This window comes from Phalacrocorax carbo, chromosome 9 (genome assembly GCF_963921805.1).
Source record: "Phalacrocorax carbo chromosome 9, bPhaCar2.1, whole genome shotgun sequence".
Classification (NCBI taxonomy): Eukaryota; Metazoa; Chordata; class Aves; order Suliformes; family Phalacrocoracidae; genus Phalacrocorax; species Phalacrocorax carbo.
This window is the reverse complement of record NC_087521.1, coordinates 18,013,208-18,040,995: the sequence shown is the minus strand read 5'-3', so window position 1 is coordinate 18,040,995 and position 27,788 is coordinate 18,013,208. Positions and strand designations below refer to the sequence as shown.

Below are 27,788 nucleotides of genomic sequence, written 5' to 3'. Positions count from 1 at the left end.
TGTGATGTCAGTAAAATAGTAGCTACCCCTCCTCATTTCCTTGTCTTTTTCTCTTCCCAAGAAATTATAGTATTTCAGTCCATTGCATATCTCATTTGTTCTAGGAGATTCTATCTGATTTCTTAATTTACCTTCATGCCTTTTTACTGTTTGAGAATAAAATAACTGAAAAGTTCTCTCTCTATAAAGGAAGGGGAAAGCAAGATTTAAAATATCCGGGAATTTGTTAACATAATTAGTAAGGAGATTTACACAGGAGCTGAAAAACAGTTCTGTTCAATATTTCATCCCTTTGATTTTTGATACGTTAAATGAGACAAATTCAGCCTGGTAATATCATACCTGTGTAAACAGTCCTTAGTCACTCAAGTGAGTAAGTTGAAATCAATGTCTAAATAAGCGTTATGGCTCTCCTTGAAAAGCATCGTTTGAAAAGGCTGCAAACTCAGTCAGTCTCATTTATTACTCTGAAGTACCATGCAGGATTGAGCCCTGTCAGAATAGGACAGCAGACTTTGATGGAAACAGTAGGCATATTCCAATCTAGTACCTTTTAACTTTTAAATGAAGACTCACTACATGTCAGGGATTTAACATGCTTGCTGAATATTCCAAATCACCTATAGTGCAAAAGGAAAGGAAAGTATAAAGTGCAATTAAAATCTGTCACTTAATATGAAAAATTCAAATATAATTTTCCTGTATGAAAAAAACCTGCTTGTCAAATTCAGAGTGGAAATGAACTTTAAATGCAATATAAGCTTTCAGTGAGCTTTATGCAGAGAACTATCTGACTAGAATATATAACCAAATTGGTTCTTTCAGTTATGGAAATGCATTGCAATCAGTAAAGAAAAGTGGAAAATGCATCTGTATTGAATGAGGTAAACATGCATGTTGTTAATAAGTAATCTCAAAATTCTGCACTCTTTTCTTATGCAGGTAACCTTTGGCTACTTGAGCAACCCCAGGGTCTTGAGCAGGACTATTTAAATGAGAGGGGACAACAAGATGGGATTCCAGCAACTATTTCTTTGAAGATGGTGGGCTTGGTAGAACACCTCAATTTATAATTTTTAGCATTATATGAGGCTACAGTATAAGACATATTTAATAAACATACATGTGAACATTTTCAAAATGAAGGAACTGCCTAGGTCTAAATTTCTTGGTGCTGATATTGGCTCATCGGTCACAAATGATCAGATGTAAGAATGTGCAGTTTGGGATTAGGACAGGTATAAATATAATATTTTCCTCTTTTAGGATATTCTTCAATTTTCTTGTTATATATCTGTATTTATCACCTTGAAACAAGTCATAATGTTTTGCCTTGAAGTAAAATGGAGACAAAAACATATTTTTGCATTCTCTGTTTTATCATAAACAATATTAATAAACATTCATTTGCACTGTCAATTTAAACACAAAGTGAGAATGATATATAGTAAAGGTTCTGCAAGAAATTCTCTTCTTTCACATCCTGGAAGAACAAATTATCTTCACTGATATCAGCACCTGTAAACAAACCACACAGTGAGATTATTCTGTAGACTAGCTCTCATATGCCCTATAGTTGATTCAAGGATGCATTAGATGCTGGTATTTTTTGCATATTCAGCACACTCATATTTTTTGCACTAATCTTCAGTTCAGCAGAAAGAGATGTTAGCAGACAGTGTTTATTCTTGTTTGGTAAAAAGAGGTTTTCTGGGATTTTTAGCTCTGCTACTCTTTATCTGCTTTTTCATGTTATTGCTGCACATTGTTATTTTCATGCTTTCTGAACTCAGTTGCAGGGGTGGAATTTAACTTGGCTAAACTATCAAACTCAGTACTGTTCTTTACTCAACATATCTTATTTAGAGTTCGTTTGTGTGGCAGTATATGATATGCACTTGCTACCTGCAGCAATATCTAATTACAAACACAGTTCTCCTCCCACAGAGTGCTGGCGACTTTTGAACAGATTATGCTTTAACATTGACATCAAATGAGCTTGCAATATTTAAAGCAGAATTGGTTTAAGAGTTTTGCAAGGGAAAAATAATGCCGTTTTTATTGTTGCTGTTTACTATGTTGTTATTCACTGACGTTAAATGTCAGGTATGAAATGTCACTGGTACCAATTAACAGTTTAATTAGAATTGTAAAGATTTCTTGTAATTGTACCCTTATTTCAATCAGCTGCAAAGCCTGCTACAGATATAAATGAAATAAGAAATAAAGTAAAAGCAAACTATTTTAAATACATTCTTCAAAGCTGTCATATTGAAGGTAAAATACACCAATTAATTCTTCACTGGAACGTTTTATAGAGCAACACATGCATAGAAACAGAAGATTACCAGATATCATGGCACAGCTGGAAAGAAACAGGCTAGTAACATGCTGGTTTCAAAACAGGTTAATCTGATCATAACTAAACTAACTTTGAATTTCTGCAGTAAGTGCAGTTTGCAAAGTCAGATTAATCTCACTGAATTCAAGCTTGTATTGTACTTGTTCACAAACAGAAACATTCATGAATTCAGATTTAGCTTGTAAGTTACAAATAAAATCCAAATATTTGAAAGCTGGGACATTATTTCGGTTTTAAAAAAGGAATTAGCTTTCCATTCTGCAATACACTGTCGAATAGATTGCACCTGTGCCAATAACTATTTTGAATACAGGAAGTAAAAGCATCATTTTTTATATCTCAACTGTGTACCCCGGGTTTTCCACCTGCTCACAGTGCAGGATGGGCTGTTTGGTCTGTATTAGAAGTGGAGAATCAAGTATCAGCATGCTCTTAATCTCAAGTGTTCCCCATGCCAAAATGTGGGTTCGCCTCCAAGTAGTGTGGATACTCAATAAGTCCAGACTTGGGAATTGGCTGAGAGTTATTCCTGAAAGCCATGTAGGCATAGTCAGGAGTAGGCTACTTTGATTCTTCAGGTAAGTCAATCAGTAATATATATTTTTATTTGTTTAGTAATGTTATAAACAATATCCTGTAATGAGCCATAGTGGGAGGCATTACACTATCTTTACTTCTGACGTCATGGTATGATTTTAATTATCTGTGTTATATTTGTGTGAAATTTGACTAATGCGAAAATTCAGCATTTTTTTCAACTCCAGTTACAGATAAGAGTTTTTGTCCATTTAGTAAAGAGTAATGAAAGATAATTTTATAGCAGGAAAATGAAAAAGCTTGGTAATTTTAAAACAGGCTTATAATTTTATAAAAATCCATCTTTTGTTTCCATATGCAAGATGATGGTATGACTGTTCAATTTAAAAACAAACAAAAAAGAAAGGATGCATCTCTGTGTATAAAGATCTCTGAAGAATTGATCTGAATTGCTGATTCTGTCTAAAGTCAAATGAGATAGCAAAAATAGTTTGTGAGAGAAGCAAATCCTGAAGAAGGTCCTAACCTCTGCTTGCAAGCTGAGATCAGTTTTCAACGAAACAAGGTTGCCTGTCTGCAGAGCAACTTAGGAAGAGATTTTGGAAAACTGCCAGAGAATTTGCACTGGACTGAAGAAAACTCCCTGAAATCATACTGAAACCTTTCTGGATCAATGAGACAAGGCAGATTCTACATCTTCACACCTGTCAGCCTGTTTGGAAGAGCATTATGCCCAAACCGCTATTACATGAAAAAGTGTCTCTACCCTGAGAAAATATGTCTCTAACTTGTGTTTGGCCCTCATCTTGCTTTTCTAACTCAACTACTGATTCCTAATGAAGTAGGCATATGTTATAATTGGTACACTTGCTAATAACACTCCCTAAATCAATCTGTTCTTCTTCCAACAACCAAATTTTAAAGAAACTACTGGTGAAACAACCCATGGCTCATGGAGTAGAACTTCTGTGGAGGGAAGGACAGGGCTGGCTTCTCTTTACAGTGAAAACAGCCTTTCAAAGTCATTTGTCCAAGAATCATTTGGGAATTTAAAGTCCCTTATAACAAAAACACAGATGTTGGGACTGGAAATTAATTTTGTGGCTTTGTTTGTTACCTTCTGGAATGGAATTAAACCAGTGCCCTGAAGACTGCTGTCGGTAAAGACTAACTGCTTTCTTGTTTGCTGGTTTGTTCTTCCTTCATCAACATCCATGCAGCATGAAAATGAAACATATCTTCCCTGCTTCAGTGACACTGAAATCCACTGGTGTTCCTGCTTTCACAGAGTGGGAGAAGGTGAAGATCTGGGTGCGTCAAAATCTCTGGCAGGCATACCAGTTCCTCTTTACTTGTTTCTACCTTTTGTTCAAACAAATACAATACAAAGACCATTTCAAATGTCTGCATTCTGTTAATTAACATCAGTACACACCACAGCAGCTTAAGTAATTTGTTTTTCTCGGTACATGACTCATTGCTGCAGGTGAGCAGTGCATGAGAATACACTGTCAGAACTGCACCTAGACAGAGCTGCACAGAACACCCCTACTTTGAAAACACCTCATTCTCATTGTCTTTCTTCACAAACAGCACTAAATTGAAGATTATTAGCTGCATAAAATCCAGACAGGGAATTTCAAGTCGCTGACATTGCGGCATTGAATATACAGGGCTCAGCAGCAAGACGCCAGCAGCAATCTGAAACAACCTTCACTAGACCCCCTATCTAATAACTACGGATTCAGAGCATCATTGGATGTGCAACCTCCCAAGGTTATTGAATAACAATTCTATTTCTGCTAATAGTAGATGCTCCTAGTTCTCTTATAATTAGTCACCATGGAGTTTTTATGAAGGTTATTGGGTTGAAAGTTATTGCTGTGATTTGTTTTAAGGAGGAAGGAAAACACACTGATGCACACATAGAGCAGGGGAAATTATCCTTCTACCATTCATTAGCAATAGTCACAGTTACCTCCAGCATTTTGTGTGTACATTGAGGGCCTTTTATGATCTGCATCCTCTGAGTGATTATTGTGCTGAGAGAGGCTGGGACCTGAACATCTGCAGCTCCCCTAAAGCCAGTTAAGTCAGTTCACTCTGCATGATCTGCAATGTCCACCTAACTTAAACACAACAGATATTCCTAGGTCTAGTGGGGAGAACATTAAATCTTTCCTCCAACAGACAATGTGATGGCACTTCCCGCTGCGTTTGGGTGAGTGAGGCTGTTCTCTCTACATTGTAAGCTGCAAATGGCTGGAGAGAGCAGAGGTCCTCCTTAATCAATGGTGATCTTTCTCATTTATTTGGTTTTAAATAAAAGTTTCACAATTTTGCCTGGTGATTCAACAAGCAAGTTTGGTCAGCAAGTTGGCATGACATCAGATTGATGCCGTCTGTTTTAGACTTCCCCCTAAAGGTCAAAGGAATGAGGCGTGAATAGATAAACAGGCTCATCAATAATAATATCTTTTATTTTCCAGACTGATGAGCCGTAAGTCAGATTGTTAGCACACTGTGATGTGTGGAGGCAGGCAGGTTTTAATACCCATAAAGACAGCTGTATCTGCAACATGGGAAGCTTAAATTTTAGTTTAAATATTTTGAGGATGAATATTGAAATGACAGATTCCGCAATGCTTCTACCATAGTAAGTTATGAAAGCTGTAATGGAAAAAGCACAAGCTGGGTTTGGGTCCCAACTAGTCTATTCTTACACTGATAAAGAAAAGCAGAGCTCAGTTCTGGTGCTCTGCAGAAATCTGAAAAAAAGTGGCTGGGGGGACACGTGCAGTGCTGCAATAATAAGAGTGCTCTGCACAGTCTCAGGGATGCCTGCTTGCTTTGAATGCTCAGATCCATGCAAACACACCAGCATCCATCTGCTGCTGCCCTTGCCTTCACCAGTGACTGCATCGCTTGCATTTTAATGCAGCGATCCTCCGCAGAGTTTGCCTAAGCAGCACACAGTTTGTGAAAATGAGTTTAATTACTCTCTCTTCTGGTCCTTCCAAAGTCTCAGAGAGAAGCAAAAAGTAGGATTTCTGGCTGAACATCAGGAAAAACAGAAGCCCTTTTTTTCCAGTCAGGTAAGACTCAGTGTTTTCTACATTTTCTGTTTGCCAAGGTCTGTGTCCTGTGAATAATCGTGACGTTATCCAAACACAGAAGATGCATAGCTCTGCAAAAATGTCATTCATTTTCATAAACAACTGGAAAGCACCACACATTTTCCCAGTAGGTAACTCAGACTTCTTTTCCTATAGGATTCCATTATTAACAGGATTCCTTCCCTAAACCACAGAAATTAAACTGTTAGTACATGCTGCAAAATTCTCAGCCCACCTTTGCTAAACTAAAGAAATATATTTATGTTTCAAATGGAAAGCGTCTTAAAACCACTTTTAGAAACACATTTCTGTCATTTGAGACACAAATTTCTTTCCTCATTGCCTAAATCTGTTTTTTCACTTCAAAGGGTGGTATTTTGCATTCGGTTCCAGTACGCTTAGCTATTGTTTCCCCCATCACATTGTTATCAGATGTTCTGCCAGTTGACAGTTATTACTGCGTGCCAAGAGAAAATGAAGTCAGCACAGTTACATGCGCTTTTTCCGTAGCCAGTACACATGATATCATCCTGATCAGTGTATCGTTCAATGGTCTTCTCACCTCGTTTCCAGGCTTGATTTAAGATACATTTTGAAAACACAAAATCAGTGTGTGTGACATTCTGTTCTTTATCCAATCTAGTTCAGAAAGAGTTTTAGAAGTCACATATTGCTGTGGCTACTTGTGATTCATTAAACTAATGTTCTGCTCCTGGAAAATGACCTGTGTCCTATGAAAGGATATAAAAAGTAGAAAGAATCTAGGCTTGATTAATTTTTTTTAAAGTGACATCGAAAAGAGAAAATTTGTGTATGAAACATGAGGAAAATTTACTGTGAGTGTGCAATACTGCTTTAGTATTCAAAAACATTTTTGCTTTTTATTTCATCATCTTAGACAATGTATCTAGATTTTCTCATCTTTCTTTAACTCTTTTTTCCTGATTAGGTGAATTTCTTTTTCTCTGACGTGACAGTACAGTGTTCTGATGTGCCGATATATACCTGCAGTTCCTCTGTGGGAAGGATTAGCAAGTTTATGTGTCTTTACACAGGCACAATTATTTTATTAACTTTTAAATACATATTTTATATTAGAAATGTTACTTTATCATTTTAACTTCTTATGTAATGGTATATTTTTGTGCTTATATTTTAATCTCATATAAATACACACATATATTGCTATTCTGGAACAAGACTATTTTCAGGTTTTCAGGTTTTCTCAATATATGGGTGATTAGAAACGCATATGAAATTTTTTTTTAAATTAAATTATACGTTATATACTGTCTGGAAGCTAAGAGGCATTATGAAAACATCATATAATTTGAAACCCAAAATAGACCTATTTATTGTCAGTAATGAAAGTTAGAAGATTTTTTTCAGCAACGACTAAGTTTTCTGAAAATAATAATAAAAAAACCATAATAAGAAAGAATCATATGCTTTCAATAAAACCAGACTTTTTCTTGAAACATAAAATTATTGATATTGAGAAATATATAAAAAGAATACATATCAGCTCACTGAAGTTCTGATATATCTTCTGTGCATAGTAATATAAAGTTGAACTGTCTGGGAATATTATTTCTACTCCTTCTTCTCCTACAGAGAAAAAGGCTGGCTTGTTTCATCCAAAAGACTAAGTAGATTTTGAAAAATCTATGAATGAGCATAGTAAAAAAAAACAAGTGGAGCAGAGAAATTAGAAATTGTATTCTTCAATTCAAAGCAGCTCCACTTTGAAATTCTTAACATATTAATGGTAATTTAAAAATAAACTGTAAATATTAAACAAATATTTCAGAATAATCAGGTTATTTCAATTTATTTACCAAGTAATTTACTAGTGTAATTTTTCTTGATTTTTTTTCTTAATATATCTTTGATGATTTCACTGTGTAATACAATATGAAAGGGCACGGGTAGAACTACAAAATGTGAAATATACTTCCCAATCAACTCCAAAATAAAATTTCACTTTTGTGTGAGTAACCTGAGCAGAAACCTACCTCTGCAAAATTTCTGTCCTACAACAGTGCAAGCATTAATCTGTCCAAAATAGTAACTATTTAGGCATACCCCTAAAAGTCAATTTTACAAATATGCAGAAGCATGAATGCCCTTTTATATTAGGAATCATATCCCACATTTAATTACAGGAACAATATAAATTACCAGGTGATTACATATTATTGTTAACCTTACACTTGTGTTAAAAATAAATCTATGTCTTAGTGAAATGATAGAAGCAGCACTTGTTGCACTTAAAGTTATCACTGTTTATAACTTTCACAACTGACTACATTAATGAAATTTAGTTTTAATATGTGAATTCTGTCTGCTAAAACCCCTACAGTTTTCTTTGTTAAAAGGCTTTATTAAATAGTTTTTGAAAAAAACTCAAAATTTTGTGTTTTCAAAAGAATAGTTTTCTTTGATAAATAGCCATAAGTTTATGGCTAGGAAATTAATATTTTCTAACCTGAATGACAATAGCTTTATTTCTAATTGTGGATAGAGAAAATTAAAAATAAGGGAAAAAAAAAAAACAAAAACAAACAAACCAAAAAAAAGAGGAGGATTTCTACAGGACAATATTGAAAAAGTTATTTTCTGGTTTACTTTTTCTGTCAAGCAAAAAGGGAATTTCATTTTGAAAATCAGAAACTATTTCCTATGAACTAACAAAATACTGTTGATGATATAGTTTTTTTTTTTCAGAATACTGTTTAAATTAAAATACAGTTTTAAATTAAAAAGAAAATTTAAAATCAGTTTAAAACTAGTAATTCTTTCTGTTTCTGAAATGGACCATTTATAATTTTAAATACTAACATAGAAATATCAGATATTGGGCATTTTTCCAATTTTTCTGACTAAATAGTTAATAATTATTTCCTCAAGGTCACTTTCTGTTTATGAGGCTCCGGAGTGAGTGCACTGGAATGAAATGTTTATAAGTCTTTATATAAAATTTTGGCTTCACCTTATGCAGATGAAGAAATGAAAAATAAAGTTTTCTATAGCAAAAAGAGGATAATTAAAAAAGACTCTAATATTAGTTTTCATTCTGATGTCACTTGATAATGAAACATGTTAGCTGGAAGTTTATCCTTCTGGAAAAAAATCAAAGAAAAACTATACAAAAACCTCTTAATTTGTGGAAAAAAAGTAACAGATCTTCTTACCAACAGGCTTTCTTCTGTAGAAAATGGAACACCTTAATGAACAAAAGAGGCAAGCACCTCAAAGAGAAAAAAACCAGGGAAGTAAGATTTTTTTACATTGTTATTTATTTGACCTGGCCTCCATTCCAATGGTCAAAACCAGCTAGTCACCCACTGGAAGTGCCCTCCTTTGTTGTGCACTATGAATTTCAGGACCTGATTTTAATCTTATTACACAGCAAATTGTCATGGAAAACCTCACCGACTCAAGCATTTCTAAGCCAAGACTGATCAAAACCTTACAAAGGCTATTCACAGGCAATGTAGATTGGAAGACAGACAAGAGACCCTCCTCTTCCTCCTTAGTGCTTTCAGGGCCCTGAGGGCACCCACAGGGCCTTACTGCCCTGGTGAGTCCCACAGGACCCACACACACCCTCTGCCCTAGCCCAGGGCTCCATTTCAGCTTCAGCAGATGATATCTGGGAATGGCTCAAGGGAGAGCAGGGCCAAAGCTTTCTCCTGGCACCCAGTTTGGGTGAGACTACACCAGGTGGGAAAAAAAAACGAGGAAGGGGAACAGCATTACCTGCCTGAGCATGAACTGTGTCCTTTGCCCTCATATGCAGAGAATAGGCTCTGGCTTATTTTATTTATTAGTGTAATATTAGCCTGAGACACCTTAGGGACTATGTCTCTTGGACTATTTCTTTTGGGCACTGTGCAGATTAAACAATACTGAGTATGTGAAAGTCGGATGGTTGTCATTATGGCTAGATGACTTTCAAGACAACAGTGGAAAGCCTCACAAACCTGAAGTCTGAGCCCTCTCTTCTGGGCCAGAGCATTAGCTTAATAAAAGAAAAGATACACATCTTGCTGTTTGGGATTCATCAGCATGTATAGTTTTCCTGACTTCATTTTTGTCATAGAAGTAATATGCATTGCTATAGTCCCTCACATAGACCCCAGGCTTCAGTGCTAGGTTCTACCAAAGGTGGGAAACAAAGAGCACCACACACTCTTGCTTTGTCATGGAATCTGTCCACCAGGAACACACATGATGAGCCGTAGGCTCACTATGGGAAAGAGAGACCAAAAGAGTGAAAACACATATTTCTGTTATACCACAGCTACTGGGACCAAATGCACTTCCAAAATTTGAGCAACAGCGATGAACTTCTGCTGTGATGTTCCCTGGAAAACACTTCAGAAACCAACAGAGTTTGCACATTTTAAAGGAAGCTGCAGTTTCATAGGAGCTTCATTAGACACTTAACTGCTTGTAACCATTTTCCTACCAAAACTATTCCTTCTCCAATAATTGTAATATGAAACAGTTTGTATTGGATAATGCAGTACTGCAGAAAGGTAAAGGCTGGCATGAGTCTTACTGTACTAATAATAATTACCAGCATGATTTATTGTATTATAATTGTGCATTTGTTGAGAATTAATCCCAAAATGAGCGACATTTGCTACAGTTCTAAACCTACAGCAATCCATGTGGTATGATAGTGTTTGCCTGCCTAATATATTTAGAGAGGTTTGGTCACTTGTTCCAAGATATGACTGCTATACTGGGGGGAAACAGGAGATGAAGGAGAATGTGCAATAGATTATTTTATTAATTCAACTATTCAGCCATGTAAATAAGAGATCAAAATTGGTGTAAATTACATTTTCATATACTTTTCACTTATACTTACCATAAAATCAGTGGCTGCTCTCCCTTTTCCTCTTTCCCCCTCAATCCAGACCAAACCTTTACAAAATTTTGACCCTATTTTATACTGTTCATCTGGCAGATAGTAGCTATAAACAGTGAAAGACAAAGAAGGAGTAAAAAGTAGGGGTATACTCCAACACAGTGCAATATATTCTGGGAATAAATAAAATGTTAAATTTCAATACTGGGATGAGAAGTTGAATTTTTAAGTTTTCTTACCAAACATTTTTTTTTTAAAAAATAGTAGAAATTTTTCTTTGAGAGGATGGTTTCATGGCTCCAAGAGCCAGAAGAATCCTGACAAATATTGTGTTTAATCATAATGTTTAACTTAAGAGTCAAACAATTAGACTACTACAAGCATTCAGAAAAATAGGCATACCTAGAGTTTGAAATGACCTTTGGAATCACTTTGCATAAGAGTGTGAATTCACTGCTAGTTGCTGAAGGTGTGTTAAATGCCTAAATATAAATGAGGTACATTGCATTATTAGCACTTATTCACAGTTTTTCCTTGTATACTAGTAGGTTACTTTGTTTAGCTTCCCAGGCTCGCTGCATTAATGTGGGCCTAAAACCCCTTTTGAGTACTTATTTTCGTATTACTTTTCCTAATATTTTTGTTCAATAAAGAATTCAAAACCAAGATTTGCTGCATCATGATCTATGCTTCATGTCAAATGATTCAAGACTACCTTAATTTCCTTTCTTGACTTCAAGTAGGAAATACAGAACACTTCACCCACACACATTGTCTTTAATACTGCGTTCATAAAACACTTTGCAAATGCCATTCTGTTGACTTACACAGTTATCTAGCTATTGATCCTGTCTTACCCTTATTAAGGTAAGAATTGATATGAGCATGCTAAACTGAGGACTTTCACAATGCCTATTGTTCTTGTTTAGGTCTACTTTAACTTTTTTATGGCCTTTAAAAAAACTTCATAAAAAAACTTTAACTTTTTTTTTAATGACAGAACCAACTACTTTTGATACTTTAAATCTCTGAACTGTTGATTAACTACTCTTTTTCTTTCCTAGAAAAGTGAAAAAGACATCTGAGACTTACACTGTTCAACACCTTACTAGAAATACCAGATGTTAACTGGCCAAACTGTTGCCATGAGGGAGCTATGTAGATGATATTTTAGGAAGATTGTTCGTCTTTCAAAGATCAGATATAGATAACACTACAGTGAAATTTACAGTTGAAGGCAGTCAACAACAGATTAAAAGTGCAGCTAAGTATGTATGACTGAACCACCTTCTCTGTTTTTGCCTTAAAGCAAATGTGGGAATAAATGTAAATATGGTAATATAGGTTATGTAGGTGAGTTGATCAAAATGAGTGTCTTCTCCTTTGGTCTCACGACAGAGTCATTGACACCATAAAGAGAATTAAGGAGTACCAGCCCTGCCTTTGTGTATATCACTTTGAAGGAACTAATTTCCTTGAACTTCAGACAAGCTGCCTAACTCTTAAAAGACTAAAGTAGTCGTTCAAGCACCTTTGACAGAGGATAAAATTGAGCATGTTCAAAGGCAGTTACCCATGTTCAAAGCTAGGTATGCTATGCTATGGTGCAGTTTCACAATCAGTTTAAACCAGATTAAGCTGGCAGGGCTGCAGAAAGCAGTAGCCCCATTGTTGTTCTGCAGCTCTATTTCTCCCTTGTGTCAGCGCAAGCATTTACCTTCCAGCTAAAACTAAACAGCTGGGTTTTTAAGCAAGATCAGTTCTCTGACCTGGCTCACTGTGCAGCTGTACAAAGCTTCCCCAGGAGGGGGAAGATGGCAAAAGGTGAAAGGGGAGTGATAGAAACACTTCTCTTGGCATCAGTGCCAGGTGCTGCTGTTGTGAATTGATTGTGAAATTACAGCATATGATGCAATGCCCCTATTGATTACAGATGGGACCTCACTGACTAGTCTGGGATGTAGAGTAGAAACCACCCTAAAATGCCCGTAGAGAGTAGCTGAAAAGACTTGCTTTAAAACATTACATTTTCTGTATAAAAACAGATTTCTTAATGAAAAGGAGTGGATTTTTTTTATCTTAGAACACTTCCAAACTTACTGTATACACAAATCTAAACAGGGTAGTTGTTTAATAGACATCAACAGAACAAAAATAATTCATTTGCAGAATACTAAATAGATGCACATTGTTCTTATATTTTAATTTTAACTATGCACAAAGGAGCTAAATACACAGTCTAAGTCATATAGAAATATGGGAGAACTAGACCCATGATATATCTTGTCTACAGTTTCTAACAAAGGATTTAGTGCTTTGGGATTCACATGGATTGATAAAAAAATTTAAAAACAAAAAAAAGTAATAAACTGTAATGGAAACCATGTTTCTGTTCTGTTGCCAGAAGGGATTATAATATTCTGAGTACTATATACCTCTCAGAATGAAAAGCGGGCACAAAAGAGAGGGAAGAAGTAGCGTCGGGGAAGGGAGGAAAATAAACTTAGATTTGTTTTTATATCTTACAATGTTAATGATTCAAAGGTGCTCATTTGATATGACAAATAGATCTTTCATTTTTTAGCCCACCAAACAGTAATAAACCTCAGACAACTGGCACGGTATTTTTAGAAGAAGGGGGAGAGGGGAATCTCCTAATGGATTGAAAGCCTCTACTTAGTTTGGAAACAAGACATTTAGATGCATTTTCCAGAGACAGAGGATGGTGTTTCAGAGACTGATTTGCTTCTCTGCCCTCCAAAGATGTTGCAGTATATTTCCTCTGTCCATGACAAATGCTCCTAAGTGCAGTAGAGCTGATCCAGTTCCAGGGAAAGAATTCGTCCACCATTTAAGGGACTGATGACCAAGTTATGCAGGAGTCTCTGGCTACAGCAGTCTTTTGTGTTGATGCATTTTATTATTATTTGTAGTGGGTAATTTAGCTACAATTTAAGGGCTACATTTGCTATGAAGACTGGTCCCATGGATGGAATTATGGTTTCAGTGAAAATTTGCCTTCAACATACCAGAAGAGTGAAATTCAAATTCTGCCACACACTATATAAAACTCAAAACTTTGAGGTTGACCTTCCCCCATATCTTAAAAAAAAATAATTTATGGAAATGACCGATACAGCTAGGCCATGAGTTTGGCTAGCAGAAAGGTACTGAAAGATGTAACAATACAGATAGCATTGTTCGTTTTAGATTAAAAACTTGATTTTTAGGTTATCCTAAATCATGATCTTCAGGCACTAGTCAGATAAGAGGTTGGTTGAACTAGCTTGCATAAGATCTGAATTAATTAGCCTTTTTAGTCCCTTTGCTCTGTGTTATAATAGGTCTTTTCCTTGTTGTAGGTGTGAACATTATTTATGGCCTCTGAAAAATACCGCTCCTGACCAATATTACCAGGTAGACATAGTCAAGTATTTAAAATTTTTTTCAGATAAATATTTTCTTCAAAACATGTTTGTTGTTCAATGAAGTTATGATTCTCAGAGAATAATGGCCCTGGCTCAGTTTTTGGTTTTGTAGCCATGACTGGGGGAAATCAAAATCAAAATCCCAAATTTGAAGCAGAGTCTTCTAACTTAACCTCCCAATGAAGAAAAAACATAATTGTATATCCAAATTCAAAGTAATTTCAATTATTATAACCTGCTTTATTTAAACTGTTTTTAAACCTGACTTGGTTTAAAATTTAGGTTTTTACTTTACAATAGAAACAACCGCCATCTGCTTTTATGAGATTTCTGATTGCATTTAAGCAAGGACTTCTCAGCTAACTGTAATGGGAAAATAGCTATTGTCTGAATAAGAAAATTATTCTTCTACACTCCATCAGATTGTCTCATATATTTCTTAATATTAAGGTTCACTTGTTTTAGTCTTAAATATAAGAGCGTATAAGTACACAACTCAGAAGTAGTCACTCTACTTAGAGTCATCTTATAATCTACTTACAGTCTACTTATATAAACTATAGTCTGTATGTTCCTTTCATTCTCTTTTATCTAAATAATTTTTTTTTCCTCTAAGCCTCAATGACCTAATTTTAAAATATATGGAAATATTTGGGAATTTATGCCAATTAAAAACTGAATATGTGTCTCATGATTATATCTAAAAATTGTTTTTTATTAGTTTCATAAACTTTATAACTTTGGGAATCTCAGCTTTTGCTGGTAAACTTTTAATTGTTTTATGTCATTCCTCAGCCTCTACAATGTGACTGAAAAGACCACTTCTGCTACTTTACACATCCCTCCCCACCTGCCCCTGGAAAACTTTCATTAAACAGCAGAGATAGTGGCACTGTTTGCAATTGTAATTTGATAAGATTCTCTCTACGTAATTACATAAAGGATACCAAATAGCAGTGCAAAGTCATATTTGATGAGCTATGATTATTGTGATTATACAAATGAGAAATGGTGAAGAAATGCTAAGATAAACCCTTTTTGTAAAGTAGCTGGAACAAAGACTGGAAAAAGAGAGTGTGAACATAACCTCTCAAGTGTGATGCTTTGGTTACGTATCTTACTCACAAGAGGAAGAAAATAACTATTTTTATAGTAAGATAAGTTTATTATTCAGTGGGAAATGATACTAACTGTTAAAAGGAATTTTTAAAATCTAAAATGTACTGAGCATCAGAAGCTTCAGGAAAAAAATCTCAGAAAAAAAATTGTGTGGTCTTTGGCACAAATCTGGACCACATTATGGCTGATATAAACAGTAGAATCTGAGGTTTGTCTGACATCATTTATGGAATTTTAATTAATACAGAGACTGGTGAAGCTGTCAGACTACAGAGACTGAAGCAGAAAATCAGGAGTTTGGATATATATTGTGTACAACTCCATTTTATGCAATTTATTTTTAATATTATCTCCTTCCTTCACATGTTAAAATAAAACTATAAAATTAAGGTTTGGTTGCCTCTATTGATAGTTTTCCTTCTCACAGAGATACTTTGGCTTCCTGAATATTTATTTAGAGTGTAATGTGTTTAACAGACAAAAAAAATTGATGATGATATTTTTAAAATGTTGAATTATCTAACCGTTATAGACGAATTGTGATTATTATTCTAAACTGATGTTATGCTATTTGTTCTACCCTACAGAAATCTTCAAATTTATAGGGATTTTCATTGTCTGGAAGACATTAAGATAGCCTTTGTGACTTTGAAAAGCAGGTGGAAAATAATTCAAAAAGCCATATCCTACTCTCATTTACGTTGTTGTGAATTGAACTTACAGTGAAACAACTGGGAAGGGAAGAAAACCAACCAAGGAATAAAATCATAAGATCATGTAACCAAAATAAGATCATGTAACTAATAAGATCAAATACTAATTTTTTTTTAATTTTCTTTATAAACTGTGAATGTTCAGTTTGTGTAGTATCTGAACCCCTGAAATAGAAACAGTCTGTTATTAGAATGTATTTGTCATGAAGAGCAGTGCTATCTCTTTTTCAAAGCGGGTAAACTACATGTTATTGTGTCTTCTCATGTTTAAACAGTAAATTTGAGGTTGAGGCTGATCCTGGATACAAACTGAGGTCTTCTGAGCTCATCCTTAGTAAGGTGTCAGCTTGACAGAAAAGACGGTCTGTCCCTCCATCAGTCAAGCTGGTTTGATTTCTGGCAACAGGGAATCTCTCATTACTCACACCTCTTCGGGAAATGCACACACTTATTCTTGAGAAGACAATAAATTACACCAGTCCAACTGGGAGTATGCCAGCAATATAGTTTATTTCTTGCCTTTTCATTACAGTTAATCTGCTGTTATTTATGTAATAAAAACCTAATGTACCTTATTTGCTCTTTAGATAATTTTCCAATGCCAAATTAATGACATTAGGAAATGACAGAAAAATTCACTTTCTTTTCTGTCTTGTGAATCTATGAACCGGAGGGCAAAGGATTCAAGATCTAAAATGGCATATGCAGTCTCAAAAGTAAAAGAAGATGGGGATGCAGTATGAATCAAAATTAGTTAACCAGCTTGAATTAGTTAACTATCTTTTACCAAATTAACTAACCTGAATATTTGGCTTGTACAAGAAAATTAAGGACAAAATGAAGTGAGAAATGTTGAAAAACAGAGTAGAAAAAATTCAGTACCCAGATCACAGGAACTGAGATAAGGTAAAAGGTCATGTCATATTTATGGTGAAAATATACAGAAGAAAAAATATAAATAAAAAGGGTGTGGGAATTTCCTAGATGAAAATTTAAAGGCAGAAATATAAAATATACAATGAATGGATACAATCAGGGAAAATAAACAAAAGGTTTGAGTCAAGTGGAAATCATGCCCTGAAATTAGATTCACGTGTGACAAAAGGATGGAATACATGCAAGTTAAAGGACCACTTTGTTTTGTAAGATATTGGATATATATGAAAGTGTATCTTATTGCTAAGAAAAAATAGGCAGAAAAGAGTGAAACAGAAGGACAAGAAAGGGTGAATATAGAAATTAAAAGGCAAAAGTACTGGTTTTGGTCAGTTAGCGTCAACACACAGCGTTAAATTGCAATGGAATAGAACAGCACACTTGTCACTATGATATGCAACAAGTTTATCATCATAAAGAGTAAAACATTCAAAGTCACACAGCATGAATATAGACACAGACAAAGCCAAAAGCCAGCAATAATACCATTATGGACAGGAAAATACACATTTAGGTCTTTTCAGTATCCATTCCACTTCTTCTTAGTGCCAATTAAAGGGAAAATATGTGGAGAAGAGGGGCTTCTTGAACTTAGGTGGCGTGTGGCTTTTTGCAAATAGCATGTTTTCATCTATTTCTACCCAGTAAGCAGGACAGCTGAAGCATCATTTGAAGTACATAAGTGACCAAAAGATGAGTGAAGGGTGAATGTGGCATTTGGTGAAGGGGAACTAAAATAAACAGATTTAATAATTACAAATAAGCATATAAGAACCTGGAGCAAATAAGCAAAAACCTGGAACTACAAATAACAAAAACCATGGAACTCATCAGAGTTTTCCCACTGATTCTAGATGTCATCAGTATTTAGCTCAGAAAAGTCCCCTTTTCCATGAGAGACAGCTGAGCTAGATAAAAGTAATGGAAAGTGCCATAGTAGGATAGGAATGGACAAGTACAAGATTAAGTGGTTTGATTAAACACAGATATGATAATCAAATACAGAACAAATAACAGCAAGGAGTACTCAGTTCTTTTAAAGCCAGATTATGAAGTTTGTCGTGGTTTAGCCCCAGTCGGCAACTAAGCACCACGCAGCTGTTCGCTCTCTCCCCCCACCACTGTGGTATGGGGCAGAGAATCGGAAGAGCAAAAGCAAGAAAACTCATGGGTTGAGATAAGAACAGTTTAATAATTAAAGCAGTAATGATAATAATAATGATTATTATAATAATGATGATATAGTAAAAAAGAAAAAAACGAGAGAGAGAAATATGAAGCCGAAAAAAAAGGAAAAAGAAAACCCACAAGCGATGCAAACACTCACCATCCACCAACCCGTACTGCCAGTCCCCAAGCCATGATCGCTGCCTGCCCGCAGTCAGCTCCCCCCCATTAATATACCTGGCATGATGTCACATGGTATGCAATATCCCTTTGGCCAATTTGGATCCATTCTCCTGGCTGTGCCCTCTCCCGGCTTCTTGTGCACCTGGCAGAGCATGGGAAGATAAAAAAGTCCTTGATTAGTATAAGCACTACCCAGCAACAACTAAAACATCAGTGTTATCAATATTATTTTTATATTAAGTCCAAAGCACAGCACTATGCCTGCTACAGTGATGAAGATTAACTCTATCCCAGCTAAAACCATGACAAAGGTACAGTTACAAATTCAAAAGACTACTATATTGTGCACATAAATTACATTCACAATCCACAGGACAGAGAGCAGGAGGTGCTAAAACAGGCAAATGAGCATATTGAGAATTCAGATAGACATCTTGAAACAAACCATGTCAGAAATGATGAAAATATGCCAGGTGTGGTTTGTTCTCCTTCTCCAACATGATGGCAAAATGAAAAGCTTACATTTTCAGAGAGTTGGAGATACCAATAAGGAATGTTAAGATGATAATATCTCTTGAAAAATCTTTACTGCAACTTCCCTTTCTAAGTATACTCTGCTTCTGTTTTAACGGGTAATATGTATATTGTGTAAATGAATGCTTGAAACTGGATGTTCAGAGGACGCGAGCAGCTTAGATGACAAGATGCCATTCACATTTGTGTAATTGCTTTATCTCTGCCACAGATACTTAGCGTCTGTTTCGGTAGCACAAGTGAAGTTATCTGGAAGCTTTGATTCAGCTCATTAGCAGGCTTACTGCAGCCAAGAAGTCAATGGGCCACAGAGCTAACTATCTTTTCCAGAGGCAGAAGGGAAATAGGCATGTGAAAATGGACTAATGCACACATGCTAGAAAAGTTCACAGTGTCACCACTCTATGATCATACCTACACTGTTTATCAATGTAATAATGATGTATCAGCGAGTTAATGAGAACAAAATGGAGACAATAGGGACTCCTGTGCCATGTCAGATTCCCTATATGAACTCAGCCTTTGGGCTGAGCTAGGATAACAGCAATGACTGTACAACTTTTAATCTATCTCTGAATTTGAGCACGGCACATATTTATTGTGTCTGTTCTATACAGTAGGAAGTTGGTACATACGTATTGGCTTACATGCAATAAGCACTTTCCAGTTCACAGGTGGAGAAAAAAGACTTAATGTAAAAATTAGTTTAATGCACATATTTTTATTTCATGCAGAAAGAACTTGTAGCACTACAACTAAGCTCTTCCTGGGCCTTATGTTCAAGCCAAAGCTGAAAGGACATTTGCAGAAAATATCATGTGAGTGGCATTACAAGCTTCCAGAGGGAAAAGAGGTAGAAGGGGAAAATCACAGTATTACTTCTTGTCAGCACTGGCTGGAGACTTACATCACATTAAGTGTCCTAATCAGGCTGAAGCAAATTTCAGTGCAATATGCTCCGTGTATTCTTGTCCTTCTACAGTAATAGGCAAAATAGACACTTGTTGCAATACTATTAGGCCTATATATTTTTCTTTCTCAGTTGGTCATGACCTGTTGCAAATCGTCTCTTTTGTGTCTTGAAATGCATTTTCTGGTCACGAATTTTTGTAATTTAACATCACTGGACAATCATTTTCATACTTTAAATGAAATCTTTAATAAACATTTAATTCTTAATATTAATGCCATGGGAAAAAATTAAATTCTGATTTTCAATACTTACCTATTTGTTTTTACAGTATCAGGCAAAAAGTATCATGTAATATAACATGCCACCTTTTTCTTTTAGGAAAACTTTAAAGATTACCTTGACTTTTTAGAATACAACTTAATGATTATCTCCCATGCCACAGTCAGTCAACACGAAAAAGCATTCTGTAAGTTTTATTCATCCAGAACTATAAAGATCACAGAGTGAATAATAACATTTGCCTGGCAAAGCTGCCAGTGATGCACAGGGTAGAACTGAATTCAGCTTGCTTTTGAGCAGATGATGTGCATGCCTTCATGCAGGCAGCAGAAAATCTGTCAAGTTGGAGGTGAATGAAGGAGCTCAAAAATGGATACAGTAGATATGAAATGAAAAGAAACTGCTCTGGAGTACTTTTATGACCATAAATATGTTTCATCATTATGTAAGGCTGAATTTCCCCACCTCAATATTATACATTTGGAGTTCACATAATTCCACAAAGAATGACATGAAAGTGAGGTGCTTAACTTAAACTACTTTGTGCCAAAAGTTTCCAAGATTATCTTCCATACACTACAGTTCACACAGCTGCTTTTTAACATTAACTGCCAAAAAGAGCACAGACATAGAGAAGCAAAAATAAGAGTGCTCCTAGCTCTAATAGAAATAGCGTGAGCTACATAGAGGACAAACACATGGTCTGAGAAACACACAGGGCTGCTGAACACTACTTTCATCCTAGGTAGCTGTTCTCTTTTTTTTTTTTTTTTTTCCAGGTTTCATCACCTTGCTTCTACAAAACTCCACCAGGCCTTTATTATCCATGTCCTATGTCCTAACATATGTCTAGAATTCATGGTGCACATTTTGATGGCTATTTTAAAATTTATCAAAAATTGTGGGATTTAATGTGCCTGTTTGACAACTGCACAGAAACCAAACAACAAACTCTTAAAACAAGTTTTATTTTACTTTATCTATAGAGACCTTACTTCATTTTATATAATTTCTCTGTTCAGAGGTACTGGTATTTTAACACATTATTGAATTCTACTTGCAGATTTTGAGCATATATAATAATATTCTGTGAATGTATTTAATCCCAGTATAGTCTGTAGTGGAAATTCAATAACTGGAATTATTATCAAAAATACTGTATTAGTATTTTATGAGGCCTGAGGACTTTTTATATCTATTTGTAGCTATTTGCAGTTCCAATGATTTAAAGCCACATAAGACATTGCATTAAGCATTTGAAGATCAACTGTTTCAACTGTTGAACCTCAATGACATTTCAAATCAGCAATTTCGTATGCTTAAATGAAAACTTTTTTTCCTGAACTTTCTTTTTGACTATTAATATATTTATCCTTGCAGTTTCCTCTGAGACTGACAAATGTTACGCTTTCCTATTTTACAGAGGAAGAAATGCAACATAAAGATCAAATGTCTTGTCCAAGCTCAGATAGACACTCTATGGCAAAACTATGAACTTTAAATCCCACGATACTGCTGTAGTCATTGGACCACTCTTCAATTTTTACAGAACTACCCTGTCCATCAAATATCAGCTTTAAACTTGGTGACTTTTGAAATTACTTGTCGCTTGAAAATGACAAATATGTGTGAAATGCTTTACAATATTGGGAAAATTGGATGTTATTCAATTTTCATCAAAGTGAAATGAAAGCCCTGAAGTATGAAAACGACAACATTTTTCTCTAGTGGCTTTCCCAATATCTCATAGTGTCAGTAAGACAAAATTTTTTCCTTTATCTTTTTACGTTTGGCCTATTCTTTCCATATATATTTTTTCTCTCATTGAGTACTTCAGGTTTTAAATTTCTTCCAAATAAATCTTACCTTTTGTACTCTTACCTTGCTCCAAATAAAAAGAAGAGAAAGAAGGAAGAAAAATTTTATCAATTCTTTTTTTAACACAAAAGTATTTGAGTTGATTCTTTCCCATCCCTGTCGTGGTTCAGCCTCAGTCAGCAACTAAACGCCGCGCAGCCGCTCGCTCACTCCCCCCCACCCCTGTGGGATGGGGAAGAGAATCGGATGAGCAAAAGAACTTGTGGGTTGAGATAAGCACAGTTTAATAATGACAATAAAATAATAATAATAATAATAATGATAATAATGACAATAATGTTAATATAATAAAATGGAAAAGGAAGGGAAAGGAAAAAAAAGGAAAAAACCCACAGAAACACAAACAATACAACCGCTCACCACCCGCTGACTGACACTGCCCATCCCTGAGCCGCGATTGCTGCCTCCCTCCCCTGGCCAGCCCCTCCCAGGTAACATACTGGGCATGACGTTACATGATATGGAATATCCCTTTGGCCAGTTTGAATCCACTCTCTTAGCTGTGCCCCCTCCCCTCCCGGCTTCTTGTGCACCCGGCAGAGCATGGGAGGCTGGAAAAGTCCTTGAGTCTAGTACAAGCACTGCCCAGCAACAGCCCAAACATCTGTGTGTTATCTCAACATTTTTAACATGATAAGTTCAAAGCACAGCACTATACCAGCTAGAGTGAAGAAAATTAACTCTATCCCAGCTAAAACCATGACAATCCCACATACAGTTAACAGAGAAATCCAGAACAAAAAAACAGACTCTGCTGAGGAGTAGAGTTCCAGGAACAGTTCTTTCCATTCCTCTTCCAGTTTCCTCCTTCCTCAGCTCATTGATAATCACTATATAAAGGCATTTGAGCATCCTTAAAGCATCCGAAATTTCAGGGACAAGAAAAGCATTGTAAATAATTAACAAGAACAGCCTTCTTCAGGTACCTAAAAACTTGTAAAAACAGAGAAAAATAAATGAAGAATGTAAATACATGTGTGTTGGTGATTTAGATCTTCAGTTATTTCTTTATGAAATAAGAAATATACCCATGAAAATGTAAAGATATTTTTCTAAAGCATGTATAGGATAAAATAGAGTGGGGTTTTTTTCTGTTGTTGTTGGGTTTGCTTGAGGGTTTTTTTGTCTGTTTGTTTTAATTTCAGGATGCTAGTAATTCAAAGGGCAAAAAAAGGTTTTACAAAGAGATGATACTGAAATCTTAGGTTTTAGTAGTTGCTGGATTTTTGGTTGATTCTTTTGTGTGTGTGTTTGTGTGTGTGCTTTGTTGCTGGGTTTTTGTTTTTGTAGTATTATTTAAAATTTCCAAAAGGATTCAAAATGGATTGCTTCTCTAACATTATGAAATTGATAAGTATCAACAGATAAAGATGATGACAGCCAATTCTTCCCAGGAACTTCCTCCACCTCCACAGATTTCTAACTCATCAATTACTTCCCTCTGAATCCGTAACACTGTTTTCTGATGCAGATCAACCACCTACCAATGCTTCTTCCCACTTACTTTTCAGAGCAGAGAGGAGAGCTGGACTAACTTAATATTAACTTGATGCCTCAATGGACCCTGCATACCAGTCTAATGTAGTGTAAGTATTTCTTCAGGCTATTTATTCTGTATAGAATGTGCTCTTAGAGATAAAGAGCTTTATTATGGCACTGAGCTTGATTAGGTTTAGGAATCAGTCTGGATAGGGCTGACAGGACTATCAGCAGATTCAGAAGCATAAGATAAACAGTCAAACATTTTTCTAGAAAGCCTCTAAGTATTTATGACTACTTTGTATATAGCTTTTATTAATACCTTTTTTACAGAGACCACACATATATTTGACACATGGCAGGGTTTGTTGGGGGAAGGGACTTCCGCCTATGTAGAATATATGTAGGTTTCTTCTTTGACCTTTTAAACTTCTAAAGTTGAGAAAGAAAGGAATCAATGACAAAAACAAAGGTAAGAAAATATTCCACAGGAATTTCCCACAGGAATCACCTGATAATGACCATCCATATTAAAATTTAGCTGACTGGTGGGATGAGAATCTGGTGGTATTTTAATGTTATTTCTTAACAGTAGTACTCTCAGGAATATTAAAACATCTGCCACTGATTTCATGTAACACCCACGGTGACTCTGGGAAAAGTCAGATACAGGGATCAAGTGAATAACTGTTATTGGTATAGCACAGAGAATAGTCCCAACAGTCAGCTGTTCAACAAGCACAAGTAATTTATCTGTAGCGCCCTGTATATTGCAATACAAACTGTTATCCAAGGTTTGTTCAAATCAGACCTCATTGAAAAAGGCACCTGACAAATTACAGAAATGAGCCATATTCATTACGAATCAAAGTGACATAGCCTATTTATGGAGAGAAGTGTTTTAAAGATAAAGAGGTAGCTTTCTGTGCTTTATCATCTAGATAAAACACCACCTAAAATGTTACGGATAACAGCAACTACATTATTTTAATGACCTACTCCCCAGAGTTACTAGAACATTCTTTTGCAAAATTAGCTCTTTTGATTAAGACAAAGCTCTTATTCTAGATGGCCCAAAACATTTAAGGTTATATAAGAGAAAAAAACTGGGAAACATCATTAATTCTGACATCTGATTGGATTCCAATTTATTTCTTATATTCTACCCTTGAATGATTTATAATTCTGGTCTCCTATCTAAAGGGAGAATGCATAATTCTTTTTGAGATTGTTCTTGCTATTAGACTTTGGTGATAGTTTCAAATTTAAAAGGTGTTTTTTTCATTGTCAGAGTATTTGTTCCTGTTGCCTAAAGAAAAATGGAGAAAGACAGGATGAGATGAGGGTGCCCGCAGCTATTGCAGCCTCCTGTTGCCGTGTTTGACAAGATCTTACCAGTGCAGATGGGAAATAGTCTATTGCAAAGATGAGTATTAGTACAAGAACCAGAAAAGAAGTACATCTCATACTGAGCCTGATCAAAGATCAAGAATATAGTTATAAAACAAAAATAGCCTTTAAAAAAAAAAATCATGCTAGTCTGGATTTTATGAAACATACAGAAAAAAAGAAAGACATCTCACACTGGGCCTGATCTAAGATCTAGAATGTAAACATAAAGCAAGAACTGCCTTTAAAAAGTTACGTGTACCAAGAGAGTCTGGTCATTACAAAACCAAAAAAACCCTACAGAAATGGATCTGATTTTTTAAAAATTGAAATTAAAGTAAAATTTCAAGATGTTGATGAAATAAGTCTGGTGAATCTGCAAGCTGCTAAAGGAACTGGCAAATTAAATTACAAGTAGAATAAAGTTTCATGGTTCTTGCCACATTGTTGTTGAGAGGCTGGTAGTGCAATGAATACTTAAGCAACACTAAGAAGCTATACAAGATGAAAATCACTGCCTGCATATCAATGGCCTACTCCTGCTGAAACTCCTTGGGGGCAATGAACAGTTACCTAAATAAAAAAATTGAAATAATTTGTAATAAATGAAGTCATGCTGTCAGTAGTTAAAAAAGTTAAGAGTATTTTGAAGATTCCTAGGGGTAGGATGACACTAACCATTGGCTGTCATTTCTACTAAAACCTATTAGAGAACACTGGTAATGTTAAGAATCAAAGCAGTTTATAAACAGAAGAGCTATCTTTTTTAATGACTCAATCTCTCAGCAATTAAAATATATTTCCTGATATTTATTCTATTTTCTGGGTAACGGGGTTGAAATTTATGGGTAATTGTAGACAAGCTTCTGATAGAAAAATACCATTTTTTCCATAGCCAACTGTTATATAGGTTGGATCCTTTTAGTGATCCTCAGCACAGGTACCAGCATTTGTACATATATGAGGAATAAATTTCTTCTTACACCTAGCTTTCTAGAGAGAGCTGTATCCACTGAAGTCTTCTCAATGACCTATATTTTATGCTGGTATAACTTAGAAATGTTTAGTTAACATCAGTTGAACCTAACCTTTTTTATTCTCAGAGCTAAAGGACGAATTTCTAAAAGAAATGCAAATAATAAAAAATCTTTGTTAGACATAGGATTAAATATGTGCTTCTAGTTCCTTTTGGAAGGGCTATCTTCATGGCACAAAATACACCTCTTTCTTCTATCTCAAATAATCAAGTTTTTTTGGGTCAAGGCTTGTACTGCATCAGAAAACAGCATGATGGAGAATGTGGAGAGAAACAGAGATGAAATAAAGTTTTCATAAGGAGTCTCCTTGATGCATTTATGAAAGTGAATAAATAAAATATTTGCAAAGTGGTGACTCATGAACACTTTTGGAAGTGAGAAAACTCAGTATAAAATTATTTGTTACACTGCATTTTCTGATTCTAGAAAGTCAACTTTCTTAAGATCTGTATCTTGGTCTTTATTTCCCTCTATACCAGTGTGGTAAAACTATTTATTTTTTTTGATCAGCTCTTACAGAGAAAGAAAAAAGATCTTAAAATTTTCAGCAGGTTCACAGAGGAAAAGGGATCCTGAATGTCTTCTTACACTAATGAAACTCTGGGAGTTCAGGTCAGTACAGAAAGGAGTTTGGAAGAGTAATTGAAATAGTTTTGAAGAACGTCTTATCTCTCTTTCTTTTAAAGGTGTTATTGTTACTATGTATCATCAAATATATTAATCACATGCTCTTTAGACTGTCAGTTGTTTAATGAGACGTGGCAAGTTCCTTTCAAAATGCATGGTCCTTTATGAGAGTCCATAGATTTAATTATTTTTTTAACCTCTCTCCTGTTTTCCTGCCATTTGCTTAGTGAATGTTGAAGCAGTCCTTATGATCTATAGTCTGTACCACTAACCTCTTTATTGAAAGTGAACAGGCTTTTCTTTTACTGAATTATTTTCGAATGGAGCAGTCTAGGCCTTTGTGAGAACTTCCAAAGGAGATGGGCAGAACAATTATCTGCAGGAATTTCCTAAATTATTTTCAACCAGCTCCTTTCTCTGCGCATGAGAGGAGCTGGGTTTTGACAAGAATGTCAGGTATTTTCTATAACTGGTATGAAGACTCTTTCTAAAGTGAATTTGTGAAATGTGTAAATTGGAAATTTTCAAACATTTTGTTCTACAGATATTCTTCCTGTTCTTTTCATTCTTTTAATTTCTTTTAATTGAAACTAATATTGTTTCAAGAATTTCCCATGGACAATGCCAAGTAGCCAAGCATTAAGTATCCTCAGGAAATAGTGCAAAAGGAAAGAGTTTCCAAGGTCTACTTCTAGCAGTGGTGATTAAGGATCTGTTTTTCTTTCTGTAAAAAGCACACAAAGATACAGCTAAGCAATGCTGAGGGCTACACTAACTTGAATTGCATTGCTTTTATTAATGGATGAAAGGGTACATAAAGATGGCAATTTCAAATCAGTGAAATGCATTTGCATCTCCTAGTGTTGATATTTTATCCTAGTTTTAACATTTATCAATACAGTGAAGAAAGGTCACTGTTCAAGGACCCTCTAATGTCCATAATTTACTCCATTTCAGTGATTACTCCTCTAGTGGTCTTCAGAAATTGAAAATCACAGCAATTACCATATTAACAATTAAGAACTAACAACCTAACATTTAAAGGTTTCAAATTTAAATAGAGCTGTATCAGATAAGTATTTGAAACTTGTTGCTTAATGGGAATGGATTTAGAGCTAATATTAGATTAAGTAAGCATAGTGAACACTTTTCCATCTGGTAATGCAATGATATGTGTTAATATTTTTTTCTATAAGAGGGAAAACAATT

At 35.2% G+C, this 27,788-nt stretch overlaps 1 long non-coding RNA gene across 2 annotated transcripts; it reads right to left on the bottom strand.

Moving 5' to 3' along the window:
• Positions 1–1,420: 1,420 nt before the first annotated feature.
• On the bottom strand, positions 1,421–22,713 carry LOC135315018 (uncharacterized). Of its 2 annotated transcripts, none has more exons than XR_010374450.1 (3): positions 18,498–22,713; positions 4,017–4,261; positions 1,421–1,518 (listed from the first exon to the last, which is right to left on the bottom strand). It is a non-coding gene; the product is annotated as an uncharacterized LOC135315018 (long non-coding RNA). The 2 variants fall into 2 exon arrangements; XR_010374451.1 differs by lacking the exon at positions 18,498–22,713 and adding an exon at positions 9,210–9,336.
• Between the last annotated feature and the right edge of the window lie 5,075 nt (positions 22,714–27,788).